The sequence below is a fragment of the Monodelphis domestica genome, chromosome 5 (assembly GCF_027887165.1).
Source record: "Monodelphis domestica isolate mMonDom1 chromosome 5, mMonDom1.pri, whole genome shotgun sequence".
Taxonomy (NCBI): domain Eukaryota; kingdom Metazoa; phylum Chordata; class Mammalia; order Didelphimorphia; family Didelphidae; genus Monodelphis; species Monodelphis domestica.
The window spans coordinates 313,467,342-313,484,073 of NC_077231.1; the positions used below are offsets into that span (position 1 = coordinate 313,467,342).

A 16,732-nucleotide genomic window follows, 5' to 3' on the forward strand; every position below is an offset into this window, starting at 1 on the left:
TTTAACTTTTACCTTTCATCTTAGAAGCAATACTCAGTATTGGTTCCAAGGCAGAAGTGTGGTAAGCGCTAGGCAGTGGGGGTGAAGTGACTTGCCCAGGTCACACAGTTCATAAGTTATCTGAGGGCAGATTTGAACCCGGGACCTCCCATCTCTTAGCCTGGCTCTCAATCCACTGAGCTACCCAGCTGCCCCCTGGGCTCCTGCTTCTTTCTAGGCTCCTTCAGCAGAAAGTCTTTCTAGGGTCCCTCTGAGATTACCTTCAGGTATTCTGTGTTTTAGCTGGCTGCTCTCCCCTTTTGATTGGAAGTTCTTTGAGGGCAGCCTTGGCTGGTTGGGTTTTTTCTTCTCCTCTTTCCTCGGTGCCTAGCCTTGTGCTTGGCCCAGAGTCAATTCTTAACAATCATTTGTTGGTTTGACTTCTGATATACTGCTCAGGGACCTGTGACAAGGCAGTTTTCCAAGCTTTGAGGCTGGGGGGGAGGTGCTCCCTTTTGTCTCACGGGATTACTTTACGCGTATGACGTCACAGGTTTGATGCCAAGAAAAGAACTCTTCAGACTAGTGTGCTATCCGAAGACAGGGTGCAGGGACATGAAAACTGGGAGTAGCGGCTCTTGAGTTATACTATCAACTCCGTGAAACCAAGAGGAACCAATCAGCAATGACTGATATTTACATAACATTTTAAGGCTTGCTAATTACTGTAGCTGAAGTCAAATACCTTCCTACCAGTCCCTTTTACCGATGCAGAAACTGAGGTGTAGAGAAGTTAACTGATTTCTCCCTTAGTCCCAGAGCTGGCTTCAAGGGTGGGATCTGATACAGGTCTCTCTCCTCATCTCCGAGGTCCGCACCTGTTGCCCTACACCCAGTCGTGGGAATTTGTCAGTTTCCAGACTTTATTTCCTTTGGGATTTTATGTTGAGGTGATTGAGGGCATGAATTTAGTTGTTGAGAAGGGCAGTGCTGGGGATTAAGTCTTCTGATCAAGGAATTAGAAGACTCATTTGTTTCCTCTGGGATTAAGGTGAATTTGAGCTTTCAAAGTCACCCTTCTCACAGTGGGAGCCCAGCTCAGGACCTTGAGACCTTCGCCTATCCCTCGCCCCGCCCCTCCCCAGAACCGGTTGTCAATCACTTCCCCGCTCTTCTCTCTGGGCCCGCCCCTTGAGCTCCCGCCCCCCCAGCTCGCGCCCTACCCCAGCACCTCCCGCCTCCGTTAGGCCCCGCCCCTATCCAAACGATGGGACTCTCCTATAGGCCTAGAAGTTGTTCTGGTCCCTCCCCCTGAAAGACGATAGGTCGAGCCTTCGTAAAGCGGCGGTGGTTGGCTGCCGAACGACGGGTTCCTGGTCGTGCCTGTCAGTGTGGTTGGCGGCCGTGGCGGCTCCTCAGGCCGGCTTGTCTGTCAGTCAGTCAGCGGAGCGGGGACCATGGCTTGCGGGGAGCCTTGGTAGCAGGCGGGCGGGAGGAGGAGGAGAGGGCGGGCCGGAGCCGCTGCGACAGAGAACCTACGGGCTCGGGGCGCTGCTCGGGTGAGGGGGCACGCGGGGACCGGGGCCCCTGGGCCCAGCCATAGCTAACGGCTTTCGGGGACGGGCGGGGCCAGGCTCGGGGCGGGGTGAGGGTGCGGGGAGGGCGGGGCTAGGCGCTGGGAGGCGGGGCTAGGGCGCAGCACCGCGCGTGCTGGCCCGGGGGCGGGGCCGAGCCAGGAGCTAGGAAGTCCGCTCGGACCCTGGAGGTCTCCCTCGGCCATCCACCCCATCCTCCTCCATTCCTCTTCCAGCGATGACTCCAACCTGACGCCTCCACCTCCCTGACACCCCTTTCTCTTGACCCCTGCCTCACCCCACCTCCTCCAGCCCTTCTTCCTTGACCTCCTTTGGCCCGATTTATCTCCCCCAGACCCCTGCCCAAACCCCCGCTGTGCCTGACCCCTTCCCTTGACCTCCCTTAACCCCTTTGACCCATCAGCTCTCTTTAGCCTTCCCCTCCTATCCAGCCGACGCCCTCCCAGATGTCTCCTCTTCCAGCCTCCACCTTGAGGTCCCTCTACTCCTGCTCCCTAGGTGAGAAAAGATCCCTAACTGTGCTTCCCAGACACCCAGTCCTGTTTGAATGGACCTTTCCCTCCTCCCCCATTCCCTTGCTCTTGTCTCTTAGGGAACAAACACATCCACCCCCTTGTAAGCTCACTGAAGGTAGGGAATGTTTTGTATTTGTTTTGGTTTCTCAGGCTTCTGGAATATACTTAATTGAATTGCAGAGCAAAGAGTACCTCATCCAGAATCCAGAGTCTTGGGTTTGAATCTCAGCTCTGGCACCTCATCCTTGTAGTCTTGGGCAAATCACTTAACATCTTTGGGTCTCAGTTTCCTTATCTTTGAAAGGGGGAATGGGCCGAGTTTGATGACCCCTAAGTTTCTTCTGTGATCCTCTGGTTGTGAAACCATTTCTCTTTTTGCTTGTTTCTTTAGTTGCTTGGCTCATAGTAACCTCCTAGAAAGTGATAACTACCAAAGAACTTGGTTCTCAAAGGTCCCAAAGATTTAGAGCTAGAAGAGTTATCTGGGTCAAGTCCTGCATTTGATCATTTTACAGAAGAAACTAAGAGCCAAAGAGATTATACTTACCCAAAGTTATATAATAGCTGAGATTGGATTTGAACTCTGAACCTCTGATTCAGAAATATATTTGTCTAGGCCCCTTCATTTTATAGAGGAAAGAATTAGGATTGAGAAAGGAGGAAGGATTTGTCTAAAATCACACAGTATGTGGCCAATTCTAGACCTGAATTCAGGTCATCTGATTACAAGACAGTGTATGTTCTTTGTAGTATACCTGGCTTCCATACTTTCTCCCGATGAACCCTTCTAATTGTTCATCTCCCTAGATCTCACATGACTCTAAATGAAGCTCTGGAAAGGACTTAAAGACTATCTAGCCAGTTTCCTTGTTTTACAGAGGAGAGAAGTGAGACCCAAAGGTCTCACTAAAGGATTTGTGTGAAATTAGGTACTAAATGGCACAAATGAGTCTTTGAATTCTTTAATCTGGAGACTATTTCCCAACACTACCATTCCTATCTGGAATTTGAACCCTTAAGCTTCAAATTTAGTACTCTTTTCACAGAAGTTTCAGAATTTTAATTTAAAAATTATAGTTGTTGTTTAGTTGTTTCAACTGTGCCCAACTCTTTGTGCTCCCATTGGTGGTTCTCTTGACAAAGACACTGGAGTGGTTTGCCATTCCCTTCTTTAGCATATTTTACAGATGAGGAAACTGAGGACAACAGGGTTAAGTCACTTGCCCACGGTCACACAGGAAGGAAGTGTCTTGAGATCAGATTAGACCTCAGGTCTTCCTCATTCTAGGCCTGGTGCTCTATCTACTGTACTGTCTAGTTGCCTAGAAAATTATAGCAGATTACCAGTATTTTAGACCTTCTGAATGCAAGTTCTGTTGATGTGTTTCATGTTGAGTTCAGATTACCTTCTATACTTAGATCCTTTCCTCAGTTTGGAAATGAGAATACTGTTACATTGGGCAGAATTTAAAACATTTTTTTAATTTTAAACCCTTATCGTCTGTCTTAGAATCACTACTATGTATTGGTTCCATGGCAAAAGAGCAGGAAGGGATAGGCAATGGAAATTAAGCCCAGGGTCACACAGCTAGGAAATGTCTGAGACCAGTTTTGAATCCAGGATCTCCCTTATCTATGCCTGGCCCTCAATCCACTGAACCACCTAGTTGCCCCAGAATTTTATTTTTTTTAAATACAGTATTTGTAACAACTGAAAATTCTTTCACCTCCTCAGAGAGGAGCCATTGCTTGGATCAAGGAGACATTGAGTGGGAAAGAGTGCTGCCCTTGGGTCTGAGGTCCTGCTTCTGACACTTAGGGCCACTTATGTGCAGCTGACCTAACCTTCCTTGGCCTCAGAGACCCTTAAAAGCTGAGTTTCCCCATCTGTAAAGTGTGGTGTAAAGAAGGCCTCTGAGGTCTTTGCAGCTCAGGATCTGCTCATCCTAGACTCTTGGTGCCAACTTCAATGCTACAAGGTTTAAGGCTAAAGTTTCTTCTTTAGATTGTCTACCTGCCATGCTTCACTCTGTCTGGCTTCTGTATTAATGTAGTAATTGGTTATACATTAACAGGTTTTCAGTTTGGGAATCCTTTTTTGATGAAATATATCAAGATCGCTAACTTTGAGCCCATAGAGTTGTTCTGGTATTCATGGAGTTTATAATTAGTGCTTCCATGTTCCTAGTAGACTTCCTCCTCCATTAGGAAGAACAGTTTGTTTTGGACTCAGCCCAAAGTATAGCAACAACAATACTTCCTACCCGCAGACCCCCTCTCCCCCCAACCACATAGTGATTTTTAGGGTTTATAACAAACACGCCAAACCAGGAATTCTTTACTTTAAGGAAGGGTAGTAAAGAAGAAATGGGGTTTAGTATTTTGGTATGCTAATAAGACTTGTTCAAAGTCAGCTTGTTAAACTACTAACTAATATGCTCATAAGAAAAAACCAACTGGGGAGAAAAATACTGATATATTTATGGAACAAATCCCATCATACTTGAATGTTTTTCTTCATATCTCCTATTGACATTTTAGTTAGAAGAGGGACTTCAAAAAAACCTCTCCCTTCCTCGTTTTGTCAGGAAATTTCCAAGGAGAGCCTATCAGTTGCATTCTAGCCATTACACATGAAACCAGGGGCATTCTTTCATTCATAGTTTAAGTACTTAAGCCCCATTGGCCCTGGAGACTTACTCTCAAAGAACTTACAATATCATGAGACCCATTAATGATTTATGAAACTCTGGGTGTCCTGGATGACTTTCTTTTGTTATTCAATATGTGGTATTTTGTTAGAAATAGCTATTTTTGGAAAGATGTAATTTTACAGACCCGAGTTTTAGTATAGTTCATGACCACTCAATTTTATTTAGGTTGGTATTTATTTAGGTTGGCTTTATTTAGATTCCTGAATCTTCATGGAAAATACTTTGTAAACGATTAGTAAACATGAGCTATTATACATTTTAAAGCATTTAAAACAATTTAAGCTTAGATTAAAAGATCTTTCAGTATACAAAATTTATGCATCTTTAATTGTTGTGATTATTTCAGAATTTAGAAAAGGGATTAGTTGACTGTTGATGACTTATTGGGAGCAGGGTATTATCTGTTACTTTCACTTTCAATATGCCCATTGGGATCTTTTTAGTTGAGGAGTGAGTGTGCAGTTGGAGGGCTTACTTCTTTACTCCAGGTTAGCAAAGCAAGGAAATGTGGAAGTTCTGATCTGTGGTGTCAGGGATTATTTGGATCCAGATACACATTTACCTATGAAGATGGGGGAGGAAGTAGACCGTGGCTCGTTTTAGGGGTGAAAATGGAAGAGAGTGAGGAACAAGGAACCCAGGCTACTAGCTGGATGCAGTGTTTGCTAAGAGAGAAGATCCAAGACCTTAGGGAGATGCTTCTGGACTTTTCCTTTGCGATTTTGCATTTGAATGGGAACTCCATTCTTAAAGAGGATGGGGAGCTGGAGTTTTGATTTCATTCTCAAATTAGGAGGCTCCATTGGTCAAACAGAAGTCAGCATCCTTTCTCTGTAGTTAGCAGTGTTGCTCAGGTAGGAGGCTTTGACTTGTTCAGGTTCACCCAACTAGTATGTACCTGAGGCAGGACTTGACCTGTGGTCTTCTTGGCTTCAGCCCACTATCCATTGCACTGATACTGTATCTCTCCTTTAGGGGACAAAGAATAAACTTCCAGTGTACAAAGATTTTATCTGAGGAGAAAAGCTTAAATAGGAAGCAAGCCATGGCTTATCCGTTTCTGTTTCCCAGAGAGAAGATGACACTTGCAGTTAGAACGTCCTAAGAAGGGCCATCGATTCTACAAACTAGGCCCTGAAACGAACTACTGCGGCCACAGTTGAACAGACTTTATATATAGCAGGAGATTGTGTCTGTCAGCACCCATTTCCCAAGTGCTGATTGCATGCCCCGGAGACAAAGAAAGGCCAAAAGCCCTATTCCTGTCTCCAATGAGCTCACAACTAATGGAGAAAACAGCATGTAAATAACGTACTAGATCCATGTGGTGTCAACGGAAGGTAATCCAGCCACTGAGAGGCCTGGGATAGGCCTCCCAAAGAACGTGGGATTGGAGCTGAAGGAACCCAGGAGGCCGAGGACACAGCCAGTGAGGGGGTGAATAAGCAAGCCATGGCTTATTCATTTCTGTTTCCCAGAGAGAAGATGACACTTGCAGTTAGAACGTCCTAAGAAGGGTCATAGGAAAAGAGATGGAATTATAGCTAGATTATGAACATTCACAGAGGGTAGTAAAGAGGAGGAAGACCAGGAAAGGTCATGAAGAGAAAGGTATGAAGGGATGTAAAGGGTAAACACTATTTTTATATTGGATCCCGAGATAATAGGGAGCCAGTGGAGTTTATTGAGGAGGGGTTGAAAATCACTTACATCATCTTAGGGTAGCATTTCTTTTCCACCAAAGAACTCAAAGTAACTGAAAATACTAACTGTTGCATTTTCATGTTAGAGACAGTAAGAAATGCAGTGGCTTACAATGAAGATTTCCTTCCTGGCCAGGGTAATTGAATCATAGATTATTTTACAGCCTTTGGGCTCTTCTTTTTGGAGTTTGTGTTTTAGGTAAAGCCTCTTGGTGGCGGTTTTTCTGTTCTCTACCCAGTTTTACTAGATTGTGTGCTCCATGAACAGAGTAGGGGCTGTGCTTTACTCATCTTTGGGTCTTCCCTAGAATCTCACAGTGCCTAGTGCTGAGTAAGCAGTTAATACATTATTAAAAAACAAAAAAACAAAAACAACCCTTACTTTCTGCTTAGTAACTCCAGAGGTTGTTAACAAGAAGGGGTTAAGTGACTGGCTCAGGGTCAGACAGCCAGGAATATCTGAGGTCAAATTTGAATTCAGGACCTCCTTGACTTCAGGTCTGGCTTTCTATCCAGTGTGCCACCTACCATTATTAAATTATTATGCTCTAATAACCAGCAATTTTTGCTTCTTATAGAGATCACCCAAAATGTCTATAGTAAAAAGATCCAGGAGAAAGAGTTTAAAAGTAATGTTTACAAAATATCCTTAAAGAATTTTCATTTTAATTTATTGTATGTTAAAGAGGTGCTATCTGCAAATCAGAGAATTAATAAGCACTTGCATTCTTGAATCCTGTTTGTCATGTACAGGGAGGCAGCATGGTGTATGAAGTGAAAAGAGGGCTGGATTTAGTTAGAGGACATGTGTTCCAATCTTGGCTCTGCCAGTTAATACCCATGTGATCTTGGGCAAATCATTTCCCCTTTCTGGCCTTGGGTTTTTGTTAGCTGTAAAATGAAGTGGTTGGACTAGGTGATGTTTCAAGTTCTTCCAGCTCTTGGTTTAGGACCCTATGCTGACTCTATATGTGAGTGCTCCCTTTATTGGAGAGTAAGGAATTTGAGGGACACGGGAATTTTTTATGGTTAAAAGATTTCTCTTTGGTAAGCTCAGTATACTGGCCAACTACCAGTGATTTATTTTACCTGGTATGGGGATTCCTAAGAACATTGAAACCTTCTATCGTTGAGTCTTGGAAAGCTGCTTGAAGTTCAGAGAGATCATTGACTTCAATCAATCAACACTGTTTAGGACTCTGCTGTTTACCAGTCACTCTGCAAGGCTTAGGAGCTCCAGAGACAAAAGTGGAGTCATTGCTGTCCTCAGGGAGCTTATATTCTATTAGGGGAGAAAGCCTGTGGATGTCGAAGTGTTTACCAAGTGGGTGGAGGAGCACTAGTCATCCAGTGCCTCAGGAGGGGTGGGGGGGCCAAGAGGTGGTGGTTGGAGGAAGTGCATTCCAGACATGGGGGACAAGCAGAGCAAAGGCGGAGAGATGGAGCTGGAATGTTGAGGATGATGAAGAAACCAGAGGCTCTGTTGACCAGGGCTGCAGAGTGTGCAGGAGGGAATAATATAGAAGCCGTCGGTCAGTAAACTCTTATTAAGCACCTACTGTTAGTCTGACAGGTACTGTGTTAAGTGCTGGATGCAAATATAAAGAAGGTGGCTCTTTTCCTTAAGGAGTTTACAATCTAATAAGGGATGAGAATGAATAAAAGGAAGCTGAAAAGGGAATGAGGCTGAGAGAAAGCCCTTGAAGTATATAATGGAGGGGTCAAAGGAATGCAGCTCATGGGAAATGAAGAGATGGCGGGCCTGGATCCGTTCCTTAAATGGAGGCTGGAGCCAAGAAGAAGAGTTTTAAATGCTACACAGAGGAACTTTTATTTAATGAAATGGTCAGGCTTGTACTTCGGGAAATCACTGTAGCAGCTGTTTGGAGTGGAGTGAGATGCGCGGTGGGGTGCCAGGTAGGAAGCTATTGCAGTAGACCAGGCTGGAAGATAGCTAGGGTGGTATCCATGGGGGGGAGGGGGAGGAGCTGGAGGAGACAGATGTTGAGAAGAAAAGAATGGCAACTGGGGTGAGGGAGATTAAGGCTTAGAGGGTGGCACCAGGGCAAGAACCTCAGTGGCTGGAAAACATGGTGGCAGCCTCAGCAGCCAGAGGGAAAGAGAATGAGTTTTCTTTTGGATATAATGAGTTCCAGATGGTGAGGCTATCCCGTTTGAGATGCCCAACATGCCAACATATTGGTGTGGGACTGTAGCTCAGGAGAGAGACTTGAGTTGAATATAGAAACCTGGAAATTGCATCGAGATGATAATTGCTTCTCTGTGAGCTGATGAGGTCACCCAGTGAGAGAGCACAAAGGGAAGGGGAAGAGTGGCTGTACCTTAGATGGAGAGCCTGAGGAGTTTTCGGACAGACGGGCAAGGAGGAGAGCATCCAGAGGGTAAACGTGATTAAGAAGGCAGCTGTAGGGGAGGCAGATTGGAGTGGAAGAGAGACTAGAATTAGGCCAGGGGAGAGATGGACTTGAGCTAGTAGTTGGATGAGTAAAGAGGAACAAAGTCATGGATACACAGATATTGTGGAGGGACAATCGACATGATTTGGAAACTAGGGGCGTTAGGAACGATTCTAAAGGAGAGAATCGGGGGGGGTGGGGTTGGAGGGATAGTAATGTTTTTGGTCACACAGGTAATATGTTGGAAGTGGGAAAGGTGCTAATAAGTCTCTCCCAGCCATGCTTCTTCTTGGTCTTTTAATGGCAAATGTTAAATGAGGTTTATTTGATGAGGGTTGTGTTTTATTAGAACAATGTATTACGTATTAGTACCTACCATTCAATACTTGGCACTGGCGAAAATAAGAAGATAGATGAGGTTAGGGTCTTGTACTTTAGGACCTTCTTGGATGTTGTCTTGATAACCTTACATTAAGCTTTTTATCTGCTAGAACTTGCAGAGTTTTGAGAGTTAGGAAGGGACCTCTGGATTCATCTAGGTCAAATCACTTGGGAGCCTCCTGCCTGCTTTTTTAAATGGATTAAGATCCATTTTATAATTGCCACAAAGTTTGATGGTCATACCATATATATATGTGTGTGTGTGTAAATATATATGTATATATGTATGTACAGGTATGTGTTCATATTTTGAACTCTAAAGTATTCCTGCAGAACGCCACTATTTTACAAATCTTAAATGAACTTTCTTCCAAGTGCCACTTGCAGACTTGGACATCAAATGTACATCAAAAGAATGTACATCAAAAATACTGAAATTGGGTGAGCAATTTGGATTTGGACTATTGTGTGTATTTGTTGTAGTGGCCCAATTTTTCCTTTTATATGAATGGTACCATTTGGAGAGGCCCAGCACTTCAGGAGTATTTAAAACACTAAGCCTACCCTTTAAGGCTCTTAGAGTCTAAGTACCAAGGTCCTAAGTCCACAATCCGCCTATTTTATTCAGCATCTGTGTACCGGGTGCTTTAGAGGAAACCTACTACTATTAGTACTACTAACTAGAGACCATGAGATTTTTTATATTAGCCCTTCAAGATAGGCGCTATTAGTATCCCCATTTTGCAGATGAAGAAACCTAGACTGAAAGCAGTTAAATAACTTGCCCAAGGAACGAATAAGTATCTTGAGTCAGGTTTTGGACTCTGGTCTTCCTGGCTCCAAGCCCAATACTAGAATCACTACACCTTAGAGAAGTTTGCAATGTTGGTCTCTGCCGTGGAGAAAGTGAACTGTGGGATGGGGAGCCGAGGGAGGAAGCATTTCCGCTCTCAGGGACCTGCACATGAACCTTTCCCTTCCTGTTGCCCTGTTTGAATCTTCAGTCCATTATACCTGCCTGTAGATTGAATGGACACACCATTGCCAGCTCAACATATTGAAAACACAATTCATGTCTTCCTAAAAACACCAGATTCCTCCCACTCGTGGTTTTTGGAGGTGGTTCTAAACTTGACCAGGAGTGGCCCAGGGGCTTTATTTGATTGTGGTCAGCTTTTAAAACTGTTGTCAGTTGGGCCTCACTGCCTCGTGCTGTCAGGTCTCTTGTCTGGTGGAAAAGAAATTCTTTCTCCCAAACTATGTAATTCGTCTTGACAGGTATCATGTTAAGGCATTGATGAGGGGAAGGTTGGGTTGGAGACATGATTTTGAGAGTAGGTTTGAAGGGTTACTGATTCAGACATGCTGCTGAAGATCGACCCAAATGGTGCTGGGTCTTGAGTGAAAGAGAATGCCAGGCAGTCATTTCTACCACAAAAATGGTTTGAAAGGACCAACACCTTTTCTGTGTAGGATGGGTAGGTTACCCTTTAAAAGGATGGGGAAGCCATTCTCAGGATCATCATTCATTTGACTCTTTGCTGCACAATCCATAAAAGGCCAAGATAGTGGGGAATTGGTGTGGGAAGTTTTAGCAGAATTCTCATTTCCCTGTAGGAATAATTTTCTGACCTAAATGCGTATTAACTACTGGGCAGTTGCGCTGTGGTGAATGCAGAGGTGGAGCCATTTTATCTAAATGGCTATCTTGGACAACCTGAGCAACTGTTTCCTTATTAGCCTTTATTAGTAGTAAAGTCATTTTTTATTACCTTTTATGGTCCACCTGAGTTAGATCGGGCACAGAATATTTGGCATGGTTGGCAGTGATTTTCTGATTAATTTCATTTTTTTTAAACCTGTATCTTCCATTTTGGACGCAATCCTGTGTATTGGTTCCAAGGCAGAAGAGTGGTCAGGGCTAGGCAGTGGGGGTCAAGTGACTTGCCCAGGGTCACCCAGCTGGGAAGTGTCTGAGCCTTGGACCTCCCATCTCTGGCCTGGCTCAGTCCACTGAGCCGCCCCCTGATTAATTTCATTGTTGAAGTGGGTGAAAGATCGTGTAGAAGAAATGGAGTCCAGCATAAGTGACGTGTTGCTCAAATTAACTATTTCTTGGTTCTCACGAACTTCTGGATTGCCAGCATAAGAGAAAAGAAGAAAAGTTGTCTTTGAATATTAGATAGTTAGAGGTGGAGATGGTTAAATGAGCTTTTGATCTTTGAGGCCCGGTACTTGGAGGGGGTGAGGAGCGCTTGTAAAAAGGCTGATGGAGGAAGGACGAGTGTTGCAGAGAGCAAGCATGATCTCTGACTCAAGGTTTCAGCTGGAGACTATCCACTAACGCCTCCAGAGATTAAAGAGAGGAAAATCAGAGCCGTAATGAAGAATCTGGGCTGGCGGGAACATTGTCTGAGGCCTACCTGGAGAGGGAAGTCAGAGCCCAGGTGGGCAGGAGAAGCCAGTGAAGCATTACAGTGAGGCAGTGAGGGTGTAGGCGAGGCAGCGGGGCCAGACTCAGAACTGGGGCCAGGGATCCCTGTGGGCCACATGTGGACTTCGTTTTCAATGTAATATTATCTATGTTTTGTTGTATTTTTATTTTCGTGGGTAACTCATTCCCAATTACATTTTACTCTGGTTCATGCCACACATGGGAGTGTCTGGTCTTCTGGAGATACCATTCATTTCGCTGGTTCTAAACATGATCAAGAACCTAATGGGCCATAACTGTGTATTTGACACCTCTGGACTAATGGAAGAAACTCAGAATTTTGTCACTTGTAGAGAAATAGTGTTGGAGAATTTACCAAGGATTTCCCTTTGCTTTAAGGTCATCATGTAGAGGTATAGTATAGCCTTTGGCACATTTTAGGTGACTAAAATGGGAAATTCAGTTTACTTAACCTCACAGAGATGAATTCTATTTGCAGCCAATTCACTGGTGGGGAACAACAAGGGAGGGTTTATTTATTTATTTTTTTGATGGGTTTGATGGCCTGGATTTACACTTGTTCCTTATTCCCCAAGACCAGCCTGTTTCAGGTGAAATTAGAGTCGGACTTTTGGACAGTCCCACCTGAATGGTGTCAGGCTTTATGTATGGGCCTTTCCCATCACACCACTGTATAGGCCTGGTAGAGTTTGAGCAGGGTACTGAGGCAGTCCCAGCAACTGTTCCAGTAATGAAGTTATTAATATAAATAGGTCCTGTCAGGGGGATGGGAGAAAGCACAATGTCCATTGTTGGGTTGAGTGGATAGAAGGTGATGATATTCTTTCCTATAAGGAGCTTTGCGTCTGACTTTTGAAATATGGGGTGAGTGAGATGATTGATGGTCAGCCATTGGGAGTATGAGTAAAACTAAATCAGGACCTCTTTTTTTTAAAGGTTTATTTAATTAATTTAGAGTGTTTTTTCATGGTTACATGAATCATGTTCTTTCCCTCCCCTCCTCCCACCCCCCTCCTATAGCCAATGAGCAATTCCACTGGGTTTTACATGTGTCATTGATCAAGACCTATTTCCATATTATTGATATTTGCACCAGGGTGATCCTTTAGAGTCTACATCCCCAATCATATCCCCATCAACCCATGTGATCAAGCAGTTGTTTTTCTTCTGTGTTTCTGCTCCCGCAGTTCTTCCTCTGGATGTGGATAGCATCTTTCTTATAAGTCCCTCAGGATTGTCCTGGGTCACTGCATTGCTGCTAGTAGAGAAGTCCATTACATTTGATTATCCCACAGTGTATCTATCTCTGTGTACAACGTTCTCCTGGTTCTGCTCCTTTCACTCTGCATCACTTCCTGAAGGTCTTTCCAGTTCACATGGAATTCCTCCACTTTATTATTCCTTTCAGCACAATAGAATTCCATCACCAACAGATACCACAGTTTGCTCAGCCATTCCCCAATCGAAGGGCATCTCCTCATTTTCCAATTTTTTGCCACCACAAAGAGTGCGGCTATGAATATTCTTGTACAAGTCTTTTCCCTTATTATCTCTTTGGGGTACAAACCCAGCAGTGCTATGGCTGGATCAAAGGGCAGACAGTCTTTTAGCACCCTTTGGGCATAGTTCCAAATTGCCCTCCAGAATGGTTGGATCAATTCACAACTCCACCAGCGGTGCATTAATGTCCCAATTTTGCCCTTCAAGATTTATATCAGGACATTTTTGATTAGAGCAGTAAAGACCCTTTTGAACACTCACATTCTTGAAATCCCCCCCAAATCCCCCAAAGCTTTGGACTCATCCCTTCTGATTGTTCAGAGCCAACCAAGTGGTTGCATCCAAATTGGAAGTACTATATGCTTCCCCTTAGTGCAAGGATAAAGGTTCTCCTAAGGCTTAGGCTCTTATTGGAGGAACACTCAAATCACTGTGACTTGGAAAGGAGGGAAGTCATTAAATATATAAAGGGATGGTCAGTATTGTTATTGGATCAAAGATTACATGGGATGGGGAAAAAAGATGCTATAAGATTTAGAAAGATAGGAAGAAGTCAGGTCATAAAAGGCTTTAAAAGCCAGATTCTAGTTGTGATAGGGAGACACTGGACTTTATTGAATAGGGGAATGAAATGGCCAGATCTGGATTTAGGAAATTACTTTGATGGCTGAATAGAAGATGGACTGGTGTAGGAAGACACTCGAAACAGACAGACCTGCTGGTAGGCTATCATAATGTCCAATAATGAGGTGATGAGGGCCTGCACCAAGGCAAGAAGGTGTTGAATACGAAAGATGTTGTAAAGTAAGTGTGTGTGTGTGTGTGTGTGTGTGTGTTGGGGGAACTTAAGGATGTGAGTCTGACTGAGCTTAGCACTTGGAGAGAATAGAACTGGACATTTAAAGACACTTCACTTTGGGGTCAGGATCAAAGAAGGAATTTTGTTTGTTTGTAGGACACGTTAGTGTTCATCAGTCATCATATATGCCCTCTACTGACCTGAATAACTAGAGCAATGTTCTTATAAGATGCAGACTGTGCCTGTCAGGACACAGGAGACTGTATGTTGCATTGTGGTGGTAAGGATAAGGTTCCATGATAACCCCAATGCCCAACAGAGCATCTGCCTTTGAAAAATCAATACAGTGGGATCCTGCATGGTTCTTGACTTGCCTCTGGTTAACCCACTTCCTCCATCTCAGGGCAACTTGTGACAAGGAAATCACTTTAAAAGACTGATATATATTAATTTAAGGTCGCCAAGGAATCAGCTATGTAATTCCTAAATGAAAACTTAAGTCAGCAGTCAATCTTTTATGGAGTTTAATTACAATAGGAGGAAGTAATTAGAGAGAGAGAGAGAGAAAAGGGAGAGAAGGAAATAGGGCTTAAATACCCCTTCTGTTTAGGCTGGGCCAAAAGGCTCAAGCCCTTAGATAGCTGGGGCAAAGAAAAGAGATCAGTCCCTATTACTCACGTGACCAAAATGGAGAAACAATCTCAGAGGCCCCCACTTTCAACTTCCTTCAGAGCAAGCTTCTCAGAGCACACACCAACCACACCGACCAACTTCTCAACCACCACCCCGAGTCTTCAGACCCCCCTGATCTTTAAGGAAACCATCCAAGTTGCCTCCCCTCAGTTCTCACATCTACCAATCACTGTCCATCAATTTCCCTGTGCCAATGGAGGCTCTAGCTTAACCCAGGACCGCCCAGAGGCTTTGCACATGTCTGTTGAAGGTCATATTTTCAAATAATTAAATCTTTGCTCCTTTGCTACAGCCCTTTCTAAATCCTGTTAACCTGAGTAGGGTAGAGATTGGAATAATTAAATTTTGATCTAGGCTGCAGCCCTTACTCAATCCTGTTAGGACTGAATAGGGTGGAGATTGATTCCAAGTATCTCCATTGTATCAATTCTAAAATCAATCATGACTCAAAGAAATTCCTGTTCTATGCTTAAGCATAGGTCAAAGTCCTTTCCATTGTTCAGCAAAAGGTTTCTGTCCTAAAGTAATCTTAAGAAGGGAAGGAGAAGGAACCTCCCATGCCAATGGGATTCACATTCCAATAGTCAAGACCCACTATCAATAGGAAATTTTTCAAGTATGAAATTTCCAACATTTATAAGTCTAAGAAATTTTGAGGTTTACAAACTAGGTGACTCAGTGGATAGAGTATTGATCTTTGGATCAGGAAAACCTAGGATAATCCTTCCTTTGCCTTTTTAACTGTGTGATCTTGGAGAAGTCATTTAATTTCTCTCTTTTATTCCTTCCTCTGTAAAATGGAGATCATAATAACACTTACATTACAGGGTTATTGTGAGAATCAGATGAGAGAACATATGTGATGTGCTTTGCATATAAATTTAAAGTGCCATATAAATATGTAGTAAGAATTTTGTCCTCACTGGTTAATATTTTTATAGGATATGGGATTGCTTTATCCAGTAACTCTACTATTAACAGATCCCATCAAAGATGTTATAGAAAATTTCCTTCTTCCTTATGGGCACCTCTATGCCATTACTTCTGATCATGTTCCAGATTTTAATGTGAAGAAGGTTTAAGACTGAGTTAATCACTATTGCAGTCATTGAGTTTTCAATCTTCCATATTATTCTTAGACACTTGGTATCCCTGAACACTACTAGAATGACTTTTTAGAACAACTTCATCATCATACTGCAGATCTTTAGTGTTGAATGCCCTACCTCCATGAGGTTTCTCCCTTGCCATCTCTTGTACCACCTTGAGAGAGTCACTTTTTGTACAATGTGATTGATGAACTTACTCTTAGGGAGGGGGGAGGTCAACTAGAGTTAGTTTCTCTTGTAAAGTGGAGTGGATTAGTGAGGATAATAAGTTTGCCGAATACACCCTGATAGAAGGAGAAGTGAATCACAGACATTGTTGGATCAGCCCAGGCAAGTGACTGAGGGCCAGATTCAGGCAGATGCCCCAAAGGGTATTGACTAGATCCTCCAGGAATTAATTGATTCGTCAGAATCGACTCATCATAGCTGATGTCTTAGCTTTAAGTCGTTTGTCTAGTACCATTTCTCAGAGCTTTCTGATTTGTCTATTGGTAACTTGCTTTTGAAGAGTGTTTTGAAGGCCTGTCAGAATATTTCAAGTATTGTCTTTAGAAGGCTTATCTCCTAAATATACTCATTGGTTTATTCTGAAAGCCCTTTCAAAAGAAATTTCACTTTTGGCAGTGTGATCTCTAGTGCAGTGGCCCATAACCAGAGTTCTTTGGGGTTCATGGGCCAGGATGAATATGCTCAACCTAGGGATTATTAAAGGACTGGGTTTCCATCATCAAACATGCTACTTCTGCCTGGACAACTGTGTTCTGCGACTCCCTGGCTAAGTTGCTCCTGAATAGTGCTGTCCTGGGCAGAGCGTGTGGAAAGCCTCCCTTCTTCATTTGTCATTTCTTTTTTGGGGGTGGAGGTTAGTCCTT

General features: G+C 43.6%; 1 protein-coding gene across 6 annotated transcripts in view; it reads left to right on the forward strand.

Annotated features, from left to right (window-relative positions):
- Positions 1-1,316: 1,316 nt before the first annotated feature.
- HYCC1 (hyccin PI4KA lipid kinase complex subunit 1) overlaps positions 1,317-16,732 on the forward strand; it is a 127,883-nt gene continuing 112,467 nt past the window's right edge. For 2 of the 6 annotated variants that reach the window (XM_056800506.1, XM_007505380.3), the window contains exon 1: positions 1,317-1,538. The gene's annotated coding sequence lies outside the window, so the exon portion shown is untranslated. Of the gene's footprint in view, positions 1,539-1,675; positions 2,073-2,096; positions 2,205-16,732 lie in introns of those variants that run through there. The other 4 variants (XM_056800503.1, XM_007505381.3, XM_056800505.1 and 1 more) reach the window with 4 other exon arrangements.